Here is a 19407-nt window from a genome sequence, read left to right on the forward strand (position 1 = left end):
CATATGGATGAAAATGGAATAGTTTAGGTCAGATGGTTTCACAGGTCGGTGCAACATCGAGGGCCGAAGGGCCTGTACTGCGCTGTAATGTTCTAATTCTAATTCTATGTTCCTATGTTTCTGTGCTGTTCAAAAACACTATAGCATGTTGGTTTGGCGATGTCTCAATTCACCCTTTAACTTTCCTGGCTCCAAAGGAACTTCAATTAAGAAAATAGAAGGAAAGAATTTGTACTTATATAGCACCTTTTTCAACTTCAGCACGTACCAAAGCACTTTACAGCCAAGTTATAAGTTAGGAAACACAGCAGCAAATTTGCACACAGCAAGCTTCCGGAAACAACAATGCAACAATGACCACATAACCTGCTTTTCTTAGCTGTTTGTTGAGAGATAAATAGTCATCAGCACACTGAGGGAGAACACTCCTGCTCTAAAACATCCACCCGGAAAAGTCAGACAGTGCCTCAGATTGACATCTCATCTTGCAAGCCAGCACCTCAAGTCTCTGGAGAGCAGCTTGCACCTAAAACCTTCTGACTCTGAGGTGAGAGTGCTATCCACTGAGCCATGGCTGGACAAGGTGTACAAAAGACCAGAGCTAGAGGGTGGGGAAGAGGAAGAGGAAAGCTGGAGAATGTTGTAGAGATTGGGTGAGACAAGGCCATGGAGGAATTTGAAGATAAGGAAGAGGATTTTAATTGTGGGCCAATGTAGGTCACCAAGGTTTAGGGGAATGGATGGATAGGACTTAATGTGGGCCAGGACATAGGCAACTGAGCTCTGGACAAGTTGGAGTTTCAGGAGGTTACTCTAAGATCACCCTTAATCAAAAAATGGGATTCTGACAATTAACAGTGACCTGGACTGGAGTACTCCGTGCAAATGGCTTGGAACATAACTCTGTCGCGTTCGAGTTTTAAAGTAAATTATCTAATTAGCAACATCTATGGCTTGTTTAGTCAGCGTTCAGGAAAAGCTCCCTATGCTGATTGAAATGTAAAATGACTAAAATGCCTGCTGCTTTACTGATTGTAGGTTGATGTGACCCTCTGGTGGCAGAAATCAGAAATGCACACAAATCCTGTATTATCTTTGACCCCATGGATTGTGAGCCTGGCTGCTGCAGCTTTTAGTATTGCCAGTTCTTAGAATTCTGCAAAGTATTAAAGCAGTGGCTTTATTGGGCTTTGTGCACAACTCCATGACAATACATCTTGCCAAGGGTGTTTATGTAATGTTTGGGAGCCCATTGCTGCCTATTTATTGCATTTATTTAGAATTAATCATGAAAAGGCCAGTACGTCCATGTGCAATTCTTGTCAACTTTTACCATTATCAATTCCACCTTCCTGCTGGCAGTGGTGCTACAGCATCACTTACTGGACCAATGGCCTATTTGGTATTTACACTGGGCTGCAATGCTCTCTTAGACCAATGTGGATTTGATCACTTTGGCAACTTTACAGTATTGCTGCTTCTTCTCGTTTTGCCAGTCCCCCTCTGTAGAGCTGTTGGCACCTGTTTACCAGTTGTCAGTTGTGACAAGTGAAACTTTGTCTTTGGAATTTTGCACTGCCTATTCATATTGTAAAATGCACTAAGTCATTGCGAGCGTTTGAGTTCAAAAACGCTGGAAGTTCTTGAAGAATTCAAAGCTGGCTTCTGGATTTAGAACTGTTGGAAACATAGAAAGTCTACAGCACAGTAGAGGGGCATTTGACCCATTGTGTCAGTGCCAGCTGACAAAAAGCCATCCAGCTGAAAATCACTTTCCAGCTGTTGGTCCATAGCCCTGTAGGTTACAGCATTTCAATTGCATGTCCAAGTACTTTTTGAATGTGTCAGGGGTTTCTGCCTCTACCACCCTCTCAGGCAGTGAGTTCCAGACCCCCACCACCCTCTGTGTGAAAAAATTTCTTCTCAACCCCCTGCTCTAATCCTTCTACCAATTACTTTCAATCTATCCCTACTGGTTATTGACCTCTCTGCTAAGGGAAATAGGTCCTTCCTAAGCACTCTATCTAGGACCCTCATAATGTTATACACCTCAGTTAAATCTCCCCTCAACTTTTTCTGTGCCAAAGAAAACCCCAGCCTATCCAATATTTCCTCATAGCTAAAATTCTCCATTCCTGGCAACATCCTCATAAATCTCCTCTGTACCCTCTCTAGTGCATTCACAGCCTTCTTGTAATGCAGTGACCAGAACTGTACGCAGTACTCTAGCTGTGGCCTAACTAGTGTTTTATATAGTTCTAGCATAACCTCCTTGCTTTTATATTCTATGCCTCTGCCAATAAAGGAAAGTATTCCGTATGCCTTCTTAACGACCATACCTACCTGTCCTGTTACTTTCAGGGATCTGTGGACATGCACTCCAAGGTTCCTCTACACTTCTCAGTAACCTATTCCCTTGCCATGTTTGCCCTCCCCAAATGCATTACCTCACTCATCTCCAGATTGAATTCCATTGTGTCTGTGCCAGCTGAAAAAGAGCCATCCAGCCTAACACCATTTTCCAGCTGACCACTGCCCATCTGACCAGTTTATTGATAACTTCCTGCAGTCTACAGCTTTCTTCCTCACTATCAACCTCAGGTCCAATTTTTGTAGAACCTGCAAACTTATTAATAATGCTTCCACATTTAAGTCTAAATCATTGATATACACTACAAAAAGCAAGGGACCCAGTACTGAGTCCTGCAGCAGCCCATTGGAAACCAGCTTGCAATGACAAAAACACCTGTCGCGTATAACCCTTTGTTTTCTGCCATTGAGTCAATTTTGGATCAAACTTGCCTTTTTTTTTCATTCATGAGATATGGGCATCGCTGGCTAGGCCAGCATTTATTGCCCATCCCTAATTGCCCTTGAGAAGGTGGTGGGGAGCTGCCTTCTTGATCTGCTGCAGTTCATGTGGGGTAGGTACACCCGCAGTGCTGTTAGGAAGGGAGTTCCAGGATTTTGACCCAGCGACAGTGAAGGAAAGGCGATATAGTTCCAAGTCAGGATGGAGTGTGGCTTGGAGGGGAACTTGCAGTTAGTGGTGTTCCCATGTATTTGCTGCCCTTGTTCTTCTAGTTGGTAGAGGTCACGGGTTTGGAAGGTGCACTCAAAGAATCATTGGTGCGTTGCTGCAGTGCATCTTATAGATGGTACACACTGCTGCCACTGTGCGCCGGAGATGGAGGGAGTGAATGTTTGTCGATGGGGTGCCAATCAAGCAGGCTGCTTTGTCCAGGTTGGTGTTGAGCTTTTTGAGTGTTGTTGGAGCTGCACCCATCCAGGCAAGTGGAGAGTATTCCATCATACTCCTGACTTGTGCCTTGTAGATGATGGACAGGTTTTGGGGAGTCAGGAGGTGAGTTACTTGCTGCAAGATTCCTAGCCTCTGACCTGCTCTTGTAGCCACGGTATTTATATGGCCACTCCAGTTCAGTTTATGGTCAATGGTAACACCCCAGGATGTTGATAGTGGGGAATTTAGCAATCGTAATGCTTTTGAATGTCAAGGGGAGATGGTTAGATTCTCTCTTGTTTGAGATAGTCGTTGCCTGGCACTTGTGTGGTGCAAAGGTTACTAGCCACTTATCAGCCCAAGCTTGGATGTTGCATTTCTACACGGACTGCTTCAGTATCTGAGGAGTCACAAATGGTGCTGAACATTGTGCAATCATCAGCGAACATCCCCACTTCTGACCTTATGATTGAAGGAAGGTCATTGATGAAGCAGCTGAAGATGGTTGGACCTAGGACACGACCCTGAGGAACTCCTGCAGTGATGTCCTGGGACTGAGATGATTGACCTCCAACAACCACAACCATCTTCCTTTGCGCTAGGTATGATGCCAACCAGCGGAGGGTTTTCCCCCTGATTCCCATTGACCTCAGTTTTGCTAGGGCTCCTTGATGCCATACTCGGTCAAATGCTGCCTTGATGTCAAGGGCAGTCACTCTCACCTCACCTCTTGAGTTCAGCTCTTTTGTCCATGTTTGAACCAAGGCTGTAATGAGGTCAGGAGCTGAGGGTCCTGTCGGAATTCAAACTGAGAGTCACTGAGCAGGTTATTGCAAAGCAAGTACCGTTGATGGCACTGTTGATGACATCTTCCATCACTTTACTGATGATTGAGGGGACGGTAATTGGCCAGGTCAGATTTGCTCTGCTTTTTGTGTATAGGACATACCTGGGCAATTTTCCACATTGCTGGGTAGATGCCTGTGTTGTAGTCGTACTGGAACATCTTGGCTAGGGGCGCAGCAGGTTCGAGAGCAGAAGACTTCAGTACTATTGCCAGAACGTTTTCAGGGCCCATAGCCTTTGCAGTATCCAGTGCCTTCAGTTGTTTCTTGATATCACATGGAGTGAATTGAACTGGCTGAAGACTGGCATCTGTGATGCTGGGGACTTCAGGAGGAGGCCGATCATCCACTCGGCACTTCTGGCTGAAGATTGTTGCAAATGTTTCTGCCTTATCTTTCGCACTGATGTGCTGGGCTCCCCCATCATTGAGAATGGGGATATTTGTGGAGCCACCTCCTCCAATTAGTTGTTTAATTGTCCACCACCATTCACGTCTGGATGTGGCAGGACTGCAGAGCTTAGATCTGATCCGTTGGTTATGGCATCGCTTAGCTCTGTCTATTGCATGCTGCTTATGCAGTTTGGCATGCAAGTAGTCCTGTGTTGTAGCTTCACCAGGTTGATACCTTATTTTGAGGTATGCCTGGTGCTGCTCCTGGCATGTCCTGCTGCACTCTTCATTGAACCAGGGTTGGTCTCCTGGCTTGATGGTAATGGTAGAATGGGGAATATGCCGGGTCATGAGGTTACAGATTGTGGTTGGATACAATTCTGCTGCTGATGATGGTCCACAGCGCCTTATGGATGCGCAGTTTTAAGTTGGTATATCTGTTCAAAATCTATCCCTTTTAGCACGGTGATAGTGTCACACAACACGATGGAGGGTATCCTCAATGTGAAGACGGGGCTTCATCTCCACAAGGACTGTGCGGTGGTCACTCCTAACAATACTGTCATGGACAGATGCATCTGCGACAGTCAGATTGGTGAGGACAAGGTCAAATATGTTTTTCTCTCTTGTTGGTTCTTTCACCACCTGCCGCAGACCCAGTCTAGCAGCTATGACCTACAGAACCTGGCTAGCCCGGTCAGTAATGGTGCTACTGAGCCACTCTTGGTGATGGACATTGAAGTCCCCCACCCAGAGTACATTCTGCACCCTTGGCACCCTCAGTGCTTCCTCCAAATGGTGTTGAGCATGGAGGAGTACTGACTCATCAGCTGAGGGAGGGCGGTAGGTTGTAATCAGTAGGAGGTTTCCTTGCCCATGTTTGACCTGATGCCATGAGACTTCATGGGGTCCGGAGTTGATGTTGAGAGCTCCCAGGGCAACTCCCTCCCGACTGTATACCACTTTGCCGCCACCTCTGCTCGGTCTGTCTTGCCAGTGGGACAGGACATATCCAGGGATGGTGATGGCAGTGTCTGAGACATTGTCTGTAAGGTATGATTTGGTGAGTATGACTATATCAGGGTGTTGCTTGACTAGTCTGTGGGACAGCTCTCCCAACTTCGGCACACGCCCCCAGATGTTAGTAAGGAGGACTTTGCAGGGTTGACAGGGCTTGGTTTGCCGTTGTCGTTTCCGGTGCTTAGGTTGATGCCGGATGCTCCATCCGGTTCATTCCTTATTGACTTTGTAACAGTTAGAAACAACTGAGTGGCTTGCTAGGCCATTTCAACAGGCAGTTTTGAGTCAACCACATTGCTGTGGGTCTGGTGTCACATGTAGGCCAGACCAGGTAAGGACAGCAGATTTCCTTCCCTAAAGGACATTAGTGAAGCGGATGGGTTTTTACAACAATCGTGAATGGTTTCATGGCCATCATTAGAATAGCTTTTTAAATCTAGATTTATCAATTGAATTCAAATTCCACCTTCTGCCATGATGGGATTCAAACCCATGTCCCCAGAGCAATACCCCGGGTCTCTGGGTTACTAGTCCAGTGACAATTTGCCCTTGCATCTCATGGGCTTTTACTTTTCTGACCAGGCCTGTCGGAAGATCCTACACAAATCGACGACTCTCAGAAGACTGCCATCATTAACAACGAGCTCAGTAGACTCAATGTGGACATTGCAGCACTTCAGGAGACACGCCTCCCTGTGAGCGGATCTCTAAGAGAGCAAGACTACACCTTCTTCTGGCAGGGTAGGGATCCTGAAGAACCAAGACAGCATGGAGTGGGCTTCGCCATCAGAAACTCTTTGCTCAGCATGATAGAGCCACCCTCGAATGGCTCGGAACGTGTTCTGTCCATCCGACTGTTCACCGCCTCTGGTCCAGTACACCTACTCAGCATCTATGCTCCAACACTCTGCTCCCCACCTGAAGTTAAAGACCAATTCTACGAGGAACTCCATAATATCATTAGTAGCATTCCTAACATTTGTTCCTGCTGGGGGACTTTAATGCCAGGGTTGGGGCCGACCATGATTCATGGCCCTCCTGCCTTGGGTGCTATGGCATTGGAAGGATGAATGAGAATGGAAAGAAACTGCTTGAGTTGTGTACCTATCATAACCTCTGCATCACCAACTCGTTCTTTCAAACTAAACCCTGTTACCTGGTTTCTTGGAGGCACCCAAATCATGTCATTGGCACCAGCTGGACCTCATTGTCACAAGGTGAGCCTCCGTAAACAGTGCTCAAATCACACGCAGCTTCCACAGTGCGGACTGTGACACCGACCACCCCCTGGTGTGCAGCAAAGTTAGATTCAAATGAAAGAAGTTACATCACTCCAAGCAGAATGGCTGCCCGTGCATCATCACTACCAGAATTTCTTACCCACAGCTGTCACAAAAGTTTCTCAATTTGCTTGACAAAGCCCTTCAAAACACTCCTGCAGGGGATCCAGAGACCAAGTGGGCCCACATCAGAGACACCATCTATGAGTCAGCAATGACCACCTTTGGTAAACGTGAGAAGCAGATTGTAGATTGGTTTCAGTCTCACTTTGAAGAGATGGAACCAGTCATAGCCGCCAAGCGCACTGCACTGCTGAACAACAAGAAAGCCCCCAGCGAGTTAACATTCTTAGCACTTAAAGCTGCCAGAAGCACCGCACAAAGAACAGCCAGGCGCTGTGAAAATGACTACTGGCAACACCTATGCAGTTGTATTCAGCTGGCCTCTGTCACCAGAAATATCAGAGGAATGTATGATGGCATTAAGAGAGCTTTTGGGCCAACTGTCAAGAAGATCGCCCCCCTCAAATCTAAATCAGGGGACACGATCACTGACCAACGCAAGCAAATGGACCGCTGGGTGGAGCAGGGAAAATGTTGTCACTGAGACCGCCCTCAATGCAGCCCAGTCTCTGCCAGTCATGGATGAGCTGGACGAACAGCCAACAAAATCGGAGCTCAGTAATGCCATTGATTCTCTAGCTAGCGGAAAAGCCTCTGGAAAGGACGGCATTACCCCGAAATAATCAAGTGTGCCAAGCCTGCTATACTCTCAGCACTCCATGAAGTGCTTTGCCTGTGATGGGACGAGGGAGCAGTACCACAGGACATGCGTAATACCAATATCATCACCCTCTGTAAGAACAAGGGTGACCGCGGTGACAGCAACAACTACCGTGGAATCTCGCTGCTCAGCATAGTGGGGAAAGCCTTAGCTTGAGTCATTTTAAACAGACTCCAGAAGCTGGCTGAGCGTGTCTACCCTGAAGCACAGTATGGCTTTCGAGCAGAGAGATCCACCATTGACATGCTGTTCTCCCTTCGACAGCTACAGGAGAAATGCCGTGAACAACAGATGCCCCTCTACGTTGCTTTCATGATCTCACCAAAGCCTTTGACCTCGTCAGCAGACGTGGTCTCTTCAGACTACTAGAAAAGATCGGATGGCCACCAAAGCTACTAAGTATCATCACCTCATTCCATAACAATATGAAAGGCACAATTCAGCATAGCGGTGCCTCATCAGACCCCTTTCCTATCCTGAGTGGCGTGAAACAGGGCTGTGTTCTCGCACCTACATTGTTTGGGATCTTCTTCTCCCTGCTGCTCTCACATGCGTTCAAGTCTTCAGAAGAAGGAATTTTCCTCCACACAAGATCAGGGGGCAGGTTGTTTAACCTTGCCCGTCTAAGAGCGAAGACCAAAGTACAGAAGGTCCTCACCAGGGAACTCCTCTTTGCTGACGATGCTGCATTAACATCCCACACAGAAGAGTGTCTGCAGAGACTCATTGACAGGTTTGTGGCTGCCTGCAATGAATTTGGCCTAACCATCAGCCTCAAGAAAACGAATATCATGGGACAGGACGTCACAAATGCCCCATCCATAAATATCGGCGACCACACTCTGGAAGTGGTTCAAGAGTTCACCTACCTAGGCTCAACTATCACCAGTAACCTGTCTCTCGATGCAGAAATCAACAAGCGCATGGGAAAGGCTTCCACTGCTACGTCCAGACTGGCCAAGAGAGTGTGGGAAAATGGCGCACTGACACGGAACACAAAAGTCCGAGTGTTTCAAGCCTGTGTCCTCAGTACCTTACTCTATGGCAGCGAGGCCTGGACAATGTATGTCAGCCAAGAGCGACGTCTCAACACATTCCATCTTCGCTGCCTCCGGAGAATCCTTGGCATCAGGTGGCAGGAAAAGTTTGAGTTTTCCTTGATTTTACTTGCCAGGTTTATCATGCCCTCGCATTGCTTACCCAGTTTTCTTTTTAATTACATACTGTATCTCCAACACAGAAGTCCTCCAGGTAGCCAACATCCCCAGCATATGCACCCTACTAAGCCAGCGGCGCTTGAGATGGCTTGGCCATGGTAGATGGCAGGATCCCCAAGGACACATTGTACAGCGAGCTCGTCACTGGTATCAGACCCACCAGCCGTTCATGTCTCCGCTTTAAAGACATCTGCAAACGTGACATGAAGTCCTGCGACAAGTCGTGGGAGTCATTTGCCAGCGATCGCCAGAGCTGGCGGACAGCTATAAAGGCGGGGCTGAAGAGAGGCGAGCCGAAGAGACTCAGCAGTTGGCAGGAAAAGAGACAGAAGTGTAAGGAGAGAGCCAACTGCATAACAGCCCCGACAACCAACTTTACCTGTAGCACCTGTGGAAGAGTCTGTAACTCTAGGATTGGCCTTTATAGCCACTCCAGGTGCTGCTCCACAAACCACTGACCACATCTAGGCGCTTACCCATTGTCGTTTGAGACAAGGAGGCCAAAAAGGAAAAAGGAAGTCTGCCATGGGGAACCATGTCAAAAGGCTTGCTGAAATCCATCTAGACTTCAGGAAATATGCTACCCTCATCAACCCTCCTTGTTACCTCCTCTAAAAATTTAATTAAGCTAGTCAGACACAACTTTCCCATAGTAAATCCTTGCTGACTGTCCTTGATTAATCCATGCCTCTCTAAATGACAATTTATACTGTCCCTCAGAATTTTTTCAACAAATTTCCCACCACTGAGTTTAGGCTGACTGGCCTGTAATTACTCAGTCTATACCTTCCTGCCTTTTTAAACAATGGTACAATGTTAGCAGTCCTCCAGCACCACACCGATAGGTAGAGACAATAGGAAAATGATGGTCAGAGCCTCCACTATTTCCTCCCTTGCTTCTCTTTGCAGGCTGGGATACAGTTCATCCAGGCCTGGTGGTTTATCCACTTTCAAAGATGCTAAACCTCTTAATACTTCCTCTCTATGTTTGTACTATCTAATATTTCACACTCCTGCTCCTCAACTACAAAATTTGCATTGCCCCCCTGTTTTGTGAAGATAAACGAAAAGTTTGAGTTTTCCTTGATTTTATTTGCCATGTTTTTCATGCCCTCTCATTGCTTTCCTAATTTTCTTTTTAATTACATACCTGTACTTTTGTACTCCTCCAGGCTTTCTGCAGTTTTGAGTTCTTGGCATTTGATCTAAGCTTCCCTTTTTTTTGCTTTACCCAATTCTTTATGCTCTTTGACATCTGGGGCTGTCGAGATTTATAAGTCCCACCCTTTTTCTTTCAGGCAACATATTTGTTCTGAATAGGGGCATAGAGTACAAAAACAAGGAAGTTATGATAAACCTGTATGAAACACTGGTTTGGCCTCAACTGGAGAATTGTGTCCAGTTCGGGACACCACACTCTAGGAAGGATGTTACGGCATTAGAGAAGGTGCAGAAAATATTCACATGAATAGTTCCAGGGATGAGGAACTTCAATTACACGGATAGTTTGGAGAAGCTGGGGCTGTTCTCCTTGGAGAAGAAAAGATTAAGAAAAGATTTGATAGAGGGGTTCAAAATCATGACAGTCTGGACAGAGTAGATAGAAACTGTCCCTATTAGTCGAAGGAAGCAAAACCAGAGGACACAGATTTAAGGTGATTGGCAAAAGAAACAACGGCAACATGAGGAAACACTTGTTTAAGCATCGAGTGGTTAGGATGTGGAGCACACTGCCTGAGAGTGTGATGGAGGCAGATTCAATCAAGGCCTTCAAAAAAAACTGGATAATTATCTGAAGAGTAAAAAATTGCAGGACTATGGGGAAAAGGCAGGGGAGTGGGACTAGATGAGTTGCTCTTGCAGAGAGCCAGCATGGACACGATGGGCCAAATGGCCTCCTTCTGTGCTATACTTTCTAAGATTCTATGAATTGTCTTTAACTCCTGCTTGAATGCCTCTGACACTGATTTACCTTCAAGTAGCTGTTTCCAGTCCACTTTTGCCAAATCACCTCTCAGCTGAGTAGAATTGGCTTTACACCAAGTTAAAAATTTTACCCTTGGTCTCTCTTTGCCCTTTTCCATAATCACTCTAAATCTAATTGAATTATGATCACTACCACTAAAATGCTCTCCTTCCACCTGCCTAGCTTCATTCCCTAAAACTAAGAACCACCCCTTCTCGTGTTGGACTTACTATGTATGGGCTAAAAAAGTTCTCCTGAATGCATTTTAAGTATTCTGTGACTTCTATACCTTTAAACTGATATTATCCCAGTTAATATTAGGGTTGTTGAAATCCCCTATTAACTGCCCTTTTGTTTCTACACTTTTCAGCAATTTGCCTACATATTTGCTCTTCTATCGCCCTCTGTTTGAGGGTCTATAGTATACTCCCAGCAGTGCGATTTCCCCTTTTATGTTCTTCAGTTCAACCCAATGGCTTCATTTAATGCTCCTTCTAGCATTTTATCCCTCCACACAGCTGTAATTGTTTCTTTAACCATTACTGCAACCCACCCTCCCTTTTTGTTATCCCCCTCTCTATCCCGAAACCAGGAATGTTGAGCTGCCATTCCTGCCCTTAAAGCCAGATTTCAGTAACAGCTATGATATCATTCTTCCAAGTGTCTATCTTGCCCTCAGCTCATCTTCCTTATTCACTGAGACTCCTTGCATTGAAGTCAACGCCACTAATCACTCAACAACATTTGTTTTCTCTGCCTTCCATACTCCCTTATTAATTTCCTGCCTTCCATTTCCAGCTTTGCCTGTCTCCCTTCTGAATCTACACGCAGGTTTCAATCCCCTTACCAAGCTAGTCTATACTCTTCCCAACAGTATGAACAAACCTCCCTGCCATGATATTGTTATGAAGGCTGGACTTTGTAGTATGGTTATGTTTTAAAAACTGGATCTTTAAAGCAATGTAAAATGGATTCAGAGGAGGCCTGTGGGGCTGGATTTTGTGCAGCCGGCAGGGCTCCCAGCACTGGGCCAATAAGGCGGGGGGGGATCCCCGCCTTGGCCTTTTTGAGCTCCCCCTACCCCAGCGCGATCCTCCATTGTTTCGGAGGTGAAGCTTCCAGTGCCGCGATCTCTGTGCCTTTAAAGACGAGGATCTAGCCTCCAAGAGCTGCCAGTCAAACAGAGGGCCAGCAGCTCAGCAGCATCGGCAGCGCCACTGGGAGCGGTGGCCACTGCTGGTACTGCAGAGGCATTTGACCCAGTCGCAATGCTGGAACCCTCGGACCTCAGGGAAGTGAGGCGGAGTTACCGGGGCCAGACTGGAAGGTCCCGGTGAGGGGGGGGTGGTGGGAGAGTGGGCATGAAGAGCAGGGGGAGGGGGTCCATGGAGGTGATTTTTTTTGCAGGCAGGTGTCCTCAGTGGGCCACAAATTGCACACAAAGGAGGGAACCCCCAAGCCGCATAGAGGGTGACTCGTATTACAGGGTGCCCTCCCTGTGCGGCAGAGGCACCCCCCACTGCTGGTTAAAACCGAGCTGTGGGGGGAAAGAGGCCCTTGTGGCCATTAACAGGCCGATTGAGAGTCTCAATTTGGTCTCTGGGCGGGAAGGCCGTCGTTGGTCTATCCTACCCTTGGCAAAATCACTTGGCAATGAGGTGACAATGGGCCCTCCGCAGCCGCCTTCTATTGCGATTCTATGGGCCCCACGCGCCTCCGACCCCACCTCAGAGGGGCCCATGCAGCCCATTACCTCACACTAATTCTGCCCCAAGACAAGCCAGAGGTCTTAGTTACCATGGAAAGAAGGAACCCAGATCAAAGACCTTTTTGAGAGCAGGGTGCAAGGTTGTAACACCTGAAGAACAATAGGTTTTGCGCTCTCAGATTCAAAGATTGTAAGCAGGAAGCCAGGGGCTCAAGGATGCAAATTCGAGTTGCAATTGTTAATACCTCGAAACAAAGGAAGTCCCTGGTGATTTTGCTATGGTTAGATTTATGATCTCTGCGAATTGTAAAAGGAAAACAACTATTGACTGTTGAACTTGATAAATTCAGCAGGCTTTCCTCGGTCTGGAGGCAGGCTGAAAGGAAGAAAGGAAGACCAGCAAGCAGAGCTGTGCAGCCAAAAGAGAGAAAGACAGAGAGAAACATCTGCTCTCAGATCAGCGATACAGCAAAAAGCAGGAAAGACTTGAACCCGATTTGAAAGTTGTGAGGTTTGAGGAGGGGAAAAGACCAACAGGGTCATTGGAGAGTGCATTATTAATGCAAGATCAGTCGAATATGTTCGGGAGAAGTGAGTGAAGAGGACATTGATTTTTGAGAATGGTCTGGGAGTTCTAACTCATTGCGACTGAGAGGAGTTTGGGATGTTTAGCTTCCAGGATACCTTTTATACTGTATAATGTATAAATGTGGTGTGGGGCTTTCAAGTGTGTTAATAAATGAATGGGAAATACCTTTCTCTGTAATTTAGTGTATTAGCTACCTATTGAGTACCGTTTAATTAATGTCGATTTTGAGTTTAGTTGTTACAGTTTTAAAATGTGAAAACTTGTTGTATAATTCTTTAACTATAAAACAAGATATATGAACTCTCCAGACCAATTTTCTTTTATTCGTTTTATGGGATGTGGACATCACTGGCCAGGCCAGCATTTATTGCCCATCCCTAATTGCCCTTGAGAAGGTGGTGGTGAGCTGCCTTCTTGAACCGCTGCAGTCCATGTGGGGTAGATACAGCCACAGTGCTGTTAGGAAGGGAGTTCCAGGATTTTGACCAGCGACAGTGAAGGAATGGCGATATAGTTCTAAGTCAGGATGGCGTGTGGCTTGGAGGGGAACTTGCAGGTGGTGGTGTTCCTATGCATCTGCTGCCCTTGTCCTTCCAGGTGGTAGAGGTCACGGGTTTGGAAGGTGCTGCCAGAGTAGCCTTGGTGAGTTGCTGCAGTGCATTTTGTAGAGGGTACACACTGCTGCCACTGTGTTTCGGTGGTGGTGGGAGTACACGTTTGAGGATGGAGTGCCAATCAAGTGGGCTGCTTTATCCTGGATGGTGTCGGGTTTCTTGAGTGTTATTGGAGCTGCACCCATCCAGGCAAGTGGAGAGTATTCCATCACACTCCGGACTTGTGTCTTGGAGATGGTGGACAGGCTTTGAGGATTAAGGAGATGAGTTACGTGCCAAAGGACTCCTAGCCTCTGACCTGCTCTTGTAGCCATGGTATTTATATGGCTACTCCAGTTCAGTTTCTGGTCATTGGTAACAACTAGGATGTTGATAATGGGGGATTCAGCAATTGTAATACCATTGAATGTCAAGGGGCGATGGTTAGTGTTGCTCTTGTTGGAGATAGCCATTGCCTGGCACTTGTGTGGTGCGAATGTTACTTGCCACTTATCAGCCCAAGCCTGGATAGTGTCCAGGTCTTGCTGTATTTCTACACGGACTGCTTCAGTATCTGAGGAGTTGCGAATGGTGCTGAACATTGTGCAATCATCAGCGAACATCCCCACTTCTGACCTTCCTGACTTCTGATGACTTTGCAGGGTCGACAGGGCTGGGTTTGCCATTGTCATTTCCAGTGCCTAGGCCAATGCCGGGTGGTCCATCCGGTTTCATTCTTTATTGACTATTGGCTTGTATAGGCCTCATCTCCTCCAGAACAAGTCCTGATGCCCCAGGAATCTGAAGCTCACCCTCCATCACCATCTCTCCAGCCACACAAGCAGCTGCATTATCCTCCAATTTCTGTACTCCATCGTGTGTGGCACTTTGAGTAATCCGGAGATTACTACTTTTGAGGTCCTACTTTTTAATTCCTTTCCTAGCTCCTTCAAATCTGCCGGCAGGACCTCATCACTCTTTTTGCCTATGTCATTGGTGCCAATATGGACCACGATCTCTGGTTGTTCACCTTCCCCAACAGAGTGCTGTGCAGCAACTCATCAGCATCTCTTACCATCCTTGGTCTCTGCACAGCACCATCCCCCCCCCACCCTGAATAGCCAATGCCTTTACCTGCCCCCCCCAAAAAACCCCATAAAACAAAATAAACTTGAATTTATATAGTACCTCAGTATCATGTCAATTCAAGATGATACACAATCAATGAATTACTTTTGAATGTGTTTTTACTGTTGAAAAACAGGCAGCTAATTTACACACAGCAAGGTAGCACTAGCTGAGGGATAAATATTGGCTTGGACAGAGAATTTTGAATTCTTTTTTATTCATTCACGGGATGTGAGCATCACAGGCTAGGCCAGCATTTATTGCTTATCCCTAATTGCCCTTGAGAAGGTGGTGATGAGCTGCTTTCTTGAACCGCTGCAGGCCTTGGGGTCTAGGAACACCCACAGTGCTGTTAGGAAGGGAGTTCCAGGATTTTGACCCAACGTCAGTGAAGGAACGGTGATATAGTTCCAAGTCAGGATGGTGTGTAACTTGGAGGGGAACTTGCAGGTGGTGGTGTTCCCTTGCATCTGCTGCCCTTGTCCTCTAGGTGGAAGAGGTTGCGGATTTGGAAGGTGTTGCCTAAGGAGCCTTGGTGTGTTGCTGCAGTGCATCTGATAGATGGTACACACTGCAGCCATTGTGCATCGGTGGTGAAGGGAATGAATGTTTAAGGTGGTTAATGGGGTGCCAATCAAGTGGGCTGCTTTGCCCTGGATGTTGTTGAGCTTCTTGAGTGTTGTTGGAGCTGCACTCATCCAGGAAAGTGGAGAGTATTCCATCACACTCCTGACTTGTGCCTTGTAGATGGTGGACAAGCATTGGGGAGTCAGGAGGTGGGTTACACACCACAGAATTCCCAACCTCTGACCTGCTTTTGTAGCCACAGTATTTATGTGGCAGGTCCAGTTCAGTTTCTGGTCAATGGTAACCCCAGGATGTTGATAGTGGGGGATCCAGTGATTGTAATCCCATTGAATGTCAAGGGGAGATGGTTAGTTTCTCTCTTATTGGAGATGGTCATTGCCTGGCACTTATGTGGCGCGAATGTTAATTGCCACTTATCAGCCCAAGCCTGGATGTTGTCCAGGGCTTGTTGCATCTGGTCAAGGGCTGCTTCAGTACCTGAGGAGTCACAAATGGTGCTGAACATAATGCAATCATCAGCGAACATCCCCACTTCTGATCTTATGATTGTAGGAAGGTGAAGCAGCTGAAGATGGTTGGGCCTAGGACACTACCCTGAGGAACTCCTGCAGTGATGTCCTGGGGCTGCGATAATTGACCTCCAAAAACCACAACCATCTTCCTTTGCGCTAGGTATGACTCCAACAGTGGAGAGCTTTCCCCCTGATTCCCATTGACTCCAGTTTTGCTAGGACTCTTTGATGCCATACTCAGTCAAATGCTGCTTTGATGTCAAGAGCAGTCACTCTCACCTCACCTCTTGAGTTCAGCTCTTTTGTCCATGTTTGAACCAAGGCTGTAATGAGGTCAGGAGCTGAGTGGCCCTGGTGGAACCCAAATTGAGCGTCAATAAGCAGGCTATTGCTAAGCAAGTGCCATTGGATGCTTTACGTCCATGTGCCCAACAGCCAGGGCCTCAGTTTAACATTTCTTCCGAAAGACAGCACCTCCAACAATACAGCACTCTCTCAAAATTGTACCGAAGTGTCAGCCTGGATTAGGTACTCAAGTCCCTGGATAGGGGCTTAAACTCACAAACATCTGACCAGGAGGTGAGAGTACTACCCACTGAGCCATGGCCAGACAGGGTGTGCTGAAGGCCAGAGTTGAAGGGAAGGGGTTATAAATCTGGAGAATGTTGAAGAGTTTGGGTGAGTCAAGGCCACAAAAAATTTGAAGATGATGATGAGGATTTTAAATTCAATGCATCAGGGTAATTGTGGGCCAATGTAGGTCACCAATGATTGGGGGAATGGTCGAGCAGGACTTAATGTGGGATGAGACACGGGCAACTCAGCTTTGGACAATTTGGAATTTAAGGAGGTTACTCTGAGGTTATCCCTTGATCAGAAAATGGGATTTACTTGAATTGGATTCTGTCAATTATCAATGGCCTGGACTGGAGCATTCCGTGCAAATGAGATGGAATTGGCTCGTCTCTGTTGTGTTAAATTCTGAGTAAATGATTATCTAATCAGCAACATTGTATCTGGGTTTTGAGTCAGCACTCAGAAAAACCTCTCTGACCCATAATCTTCTGACTCATATCTGTGTCATCACGAAGGCTGCTTATCACCACCTCCATAACATCGTTTGACTCTGCCCCTGCCTCAGTTCATCTGCTGCTGAAACCTTCATCCATGCCTTTGTTACCTCTCGACATGACTATTCCAGCGCACTACTGGCCAGCTTCCCATATTCTATCCTTCATAAACTTGAGGTCATCCAAAACTCTGCTCTCTGTGTCCTTACTTGCACCAAATCCCAATCACCCATCACCCCTGTGCTCGCTGACCTACATTGACTCCCAGTTGAGCAATGCCACAATTTAAAAATTCTCATCCTTGTTTTCAAATCCCTATCTTCACCCCGCCTAACCTCCGCGCCCTACAACCCTCTGAGATATCCGCACTCCTCCAAGTCCCCTATCCCCAATTTTAATCACTCCACCATTGGTTGCCGTACCTTCAGCTGCCTGGGCCCCAAGCTGTGGAATACGCTCCCTACACCTCTCTGCCGCTCTACCCTCTTGCTTCCTTTAAGGCGTTCCTTAAAACCTACCTATTTGACCAAGCTTTTGGTCATCTGCCTTAATAACTCCTTATATGGCTCAGTGTCAATTTTTGTTTTAATAGCACCTGTCAAAGGCACTACAGAAATACAAGTTGTTGTTGTAATCAAGGTCACTAAATTTTAAGTTCTATACAAATATACACACAAACCCATAAAAACACTCACATAAAACTATTTGACCTATTCACTCATTGTTAATAAGTGATTTTAGCAGCATATTCTATGCTACACAGCTTCCAACCCAACATGAGCGACACAAATTTCCTGTGTCTTTACAAATCAGGAGCTGTGGGCAAGAGTAAACGTCAGGCAAAGTAGAGTTAGAGGGCAGGGAAATAATTGCACCAGAAGTAGTTCAGTTCCCAGTTTATAGTCAAAATATTCTGTCCTTATTTTTATTTTTCCTTTATAATTTTTTATGTCCATACTTATAATGGAAACTGCCTCTGTAAACTTATCATGCTGTATTTACACTTTTACCAATTTCCAAACAAATTATGGATAAGCATAGAATTTAAGTCCAGAAATTTCACTAATACCATTATATACTCTATACCACTGCAGTTGTTATGCATGGGAGCATGGCTTTTTTGACCTGTAGTGGAATACCAACAAATTATCCAACGCATAGAATTACATAATGTACAGCACAGAAACAGGCCATTTGGCTCAACTGTTCTGTGCCGGTTTAAATGCTCCACACAAGACTCCTCCCACTCTTACTTATTTTCGTTCTTGTAAACCCTTTGGGACATTTGCATTACATAACTGCAGTCGTTATTGCTGAAGAAAAACAGCTAACCAAATAAGGTTTGCTCAGCTTATCCCCCAAACATTGTGTTTCCTGCATGCTGATCATAGTATGGAGGGTTAGAAATTGGGCAACCTTAACTTTTTAGGCTCATACAATGAGCAAAGGAAGTAACTGAGTCGGTACTACATGGAGGCGAAAAGGTACTAGTTACTATCAGCTACTTATTAGAGCTCTTATTTAAAATAAATTGCAAATCACAATATGGGTTTTGTATGGTGTTGGGATTTCTAAAGCTATGTCGGGTGCAACTATAGGAAAGTAGCTCATTTTATATCAAACACTATCTTATTTGCTATCAGTTGCACAAAGCGTCAGTCATACCTCATCTGGCATGCTATGTTCATTTCTGGGCACCTCACCTCAGGAAAGATATATTGGAGGAGGTGCAGTGCAGAATCACCAGGGCGGCACAGTGGCGCAGTGGTTAACACCACAGCTCCAGCGACCCGGGTTTAATTCTGGGTACTGCCTGTGTGGAGTTTGCAAGTTCTCCCTGTGTCTGCGTGGGTTTCCTCTGGGTGCTCTGGTTTCCTCCCACAGCCAAAAAGACTTGCAGGTTGATAGGTAAATTGGCCATTGTAAATTGCCCCTAGTATAGGTAGGTGGGAAGGGGAATATAGGGACAGGTGAGGATGTGGTAGGAATATGGGATTAGTGTAGGATTAGTATAAATGGGTGGTTAATGGTCAGCACAGACTCGGTGGGCCGAAGGGCCTGTTTCAGTGCTGTATCTCTAAATCAAATCTAAATCAAAAATCAATGCTACTGGGGCTAAAAGGAGTAGATTTTGAGGACAAGTTGCATAAACGTAGCTTTTATTCCCCCTAGTTTAGAAGGTTGAAGGGTGATCTGTTCAAGGTGTTTAAAATGATAAAGAGATTTGATACGGTAGATAGATAGAAACTATTTCCTCTGGTGGGGGAATCCACAACAAGGGGGCATAATCTTTAAATTAGAGCTGGGCCATTCAAGTGAAATTAGGCAGCACTTCACACAACGAGTAGTGAAAATCTGAAACTCTCTCCTCCAAAAGGTTGCAGATACATGTGGGTCAATAGAAATTTTCGAGACTGAGAATCAATAGATTTTTGTTCATAGAATTATAGAACATTTACGGCACAGAAAGAGGC

The 19407-nt window shown here is 46.1% G+C and overlaps 1 long non-coding RNA gene across 1 annotated transcript in view; it reads left to right on the forward strand.

Moving 5' to 3' along the window:
• The first annotated feature begins 416 nt into the window (after positions 1–416).
• The window catches only part of LOC137355513 (uncharacterized), a 78173-nt gene continuing 59182 nt past the window's right edge, over positions 417–19407 (forward strand). The window contains exon 1 of the long non-coding RNA XR_010970934.1: positions 417–547. This is a non-coding gene — a long non-coding RNA (uncharacterized lncRNA). The remainder of the gene's footprint in view (positions 548–19407) is intronic.

This window comes from Heterodontus francisci, chromosome 3 (assembly GCF_036365525.1).
Source record: "Heterodontus francisci isolate sHetFra1 chromosome 3, sHetFra1.hap1, whole genome shotgun sequence".
Lineage (NCBI taxonomy): Eukaryota > Metazoa > Chordata > Chondrichthyes > Heterodontiformes > Heterodontidae > Heterodontus > Heterodontus francisci.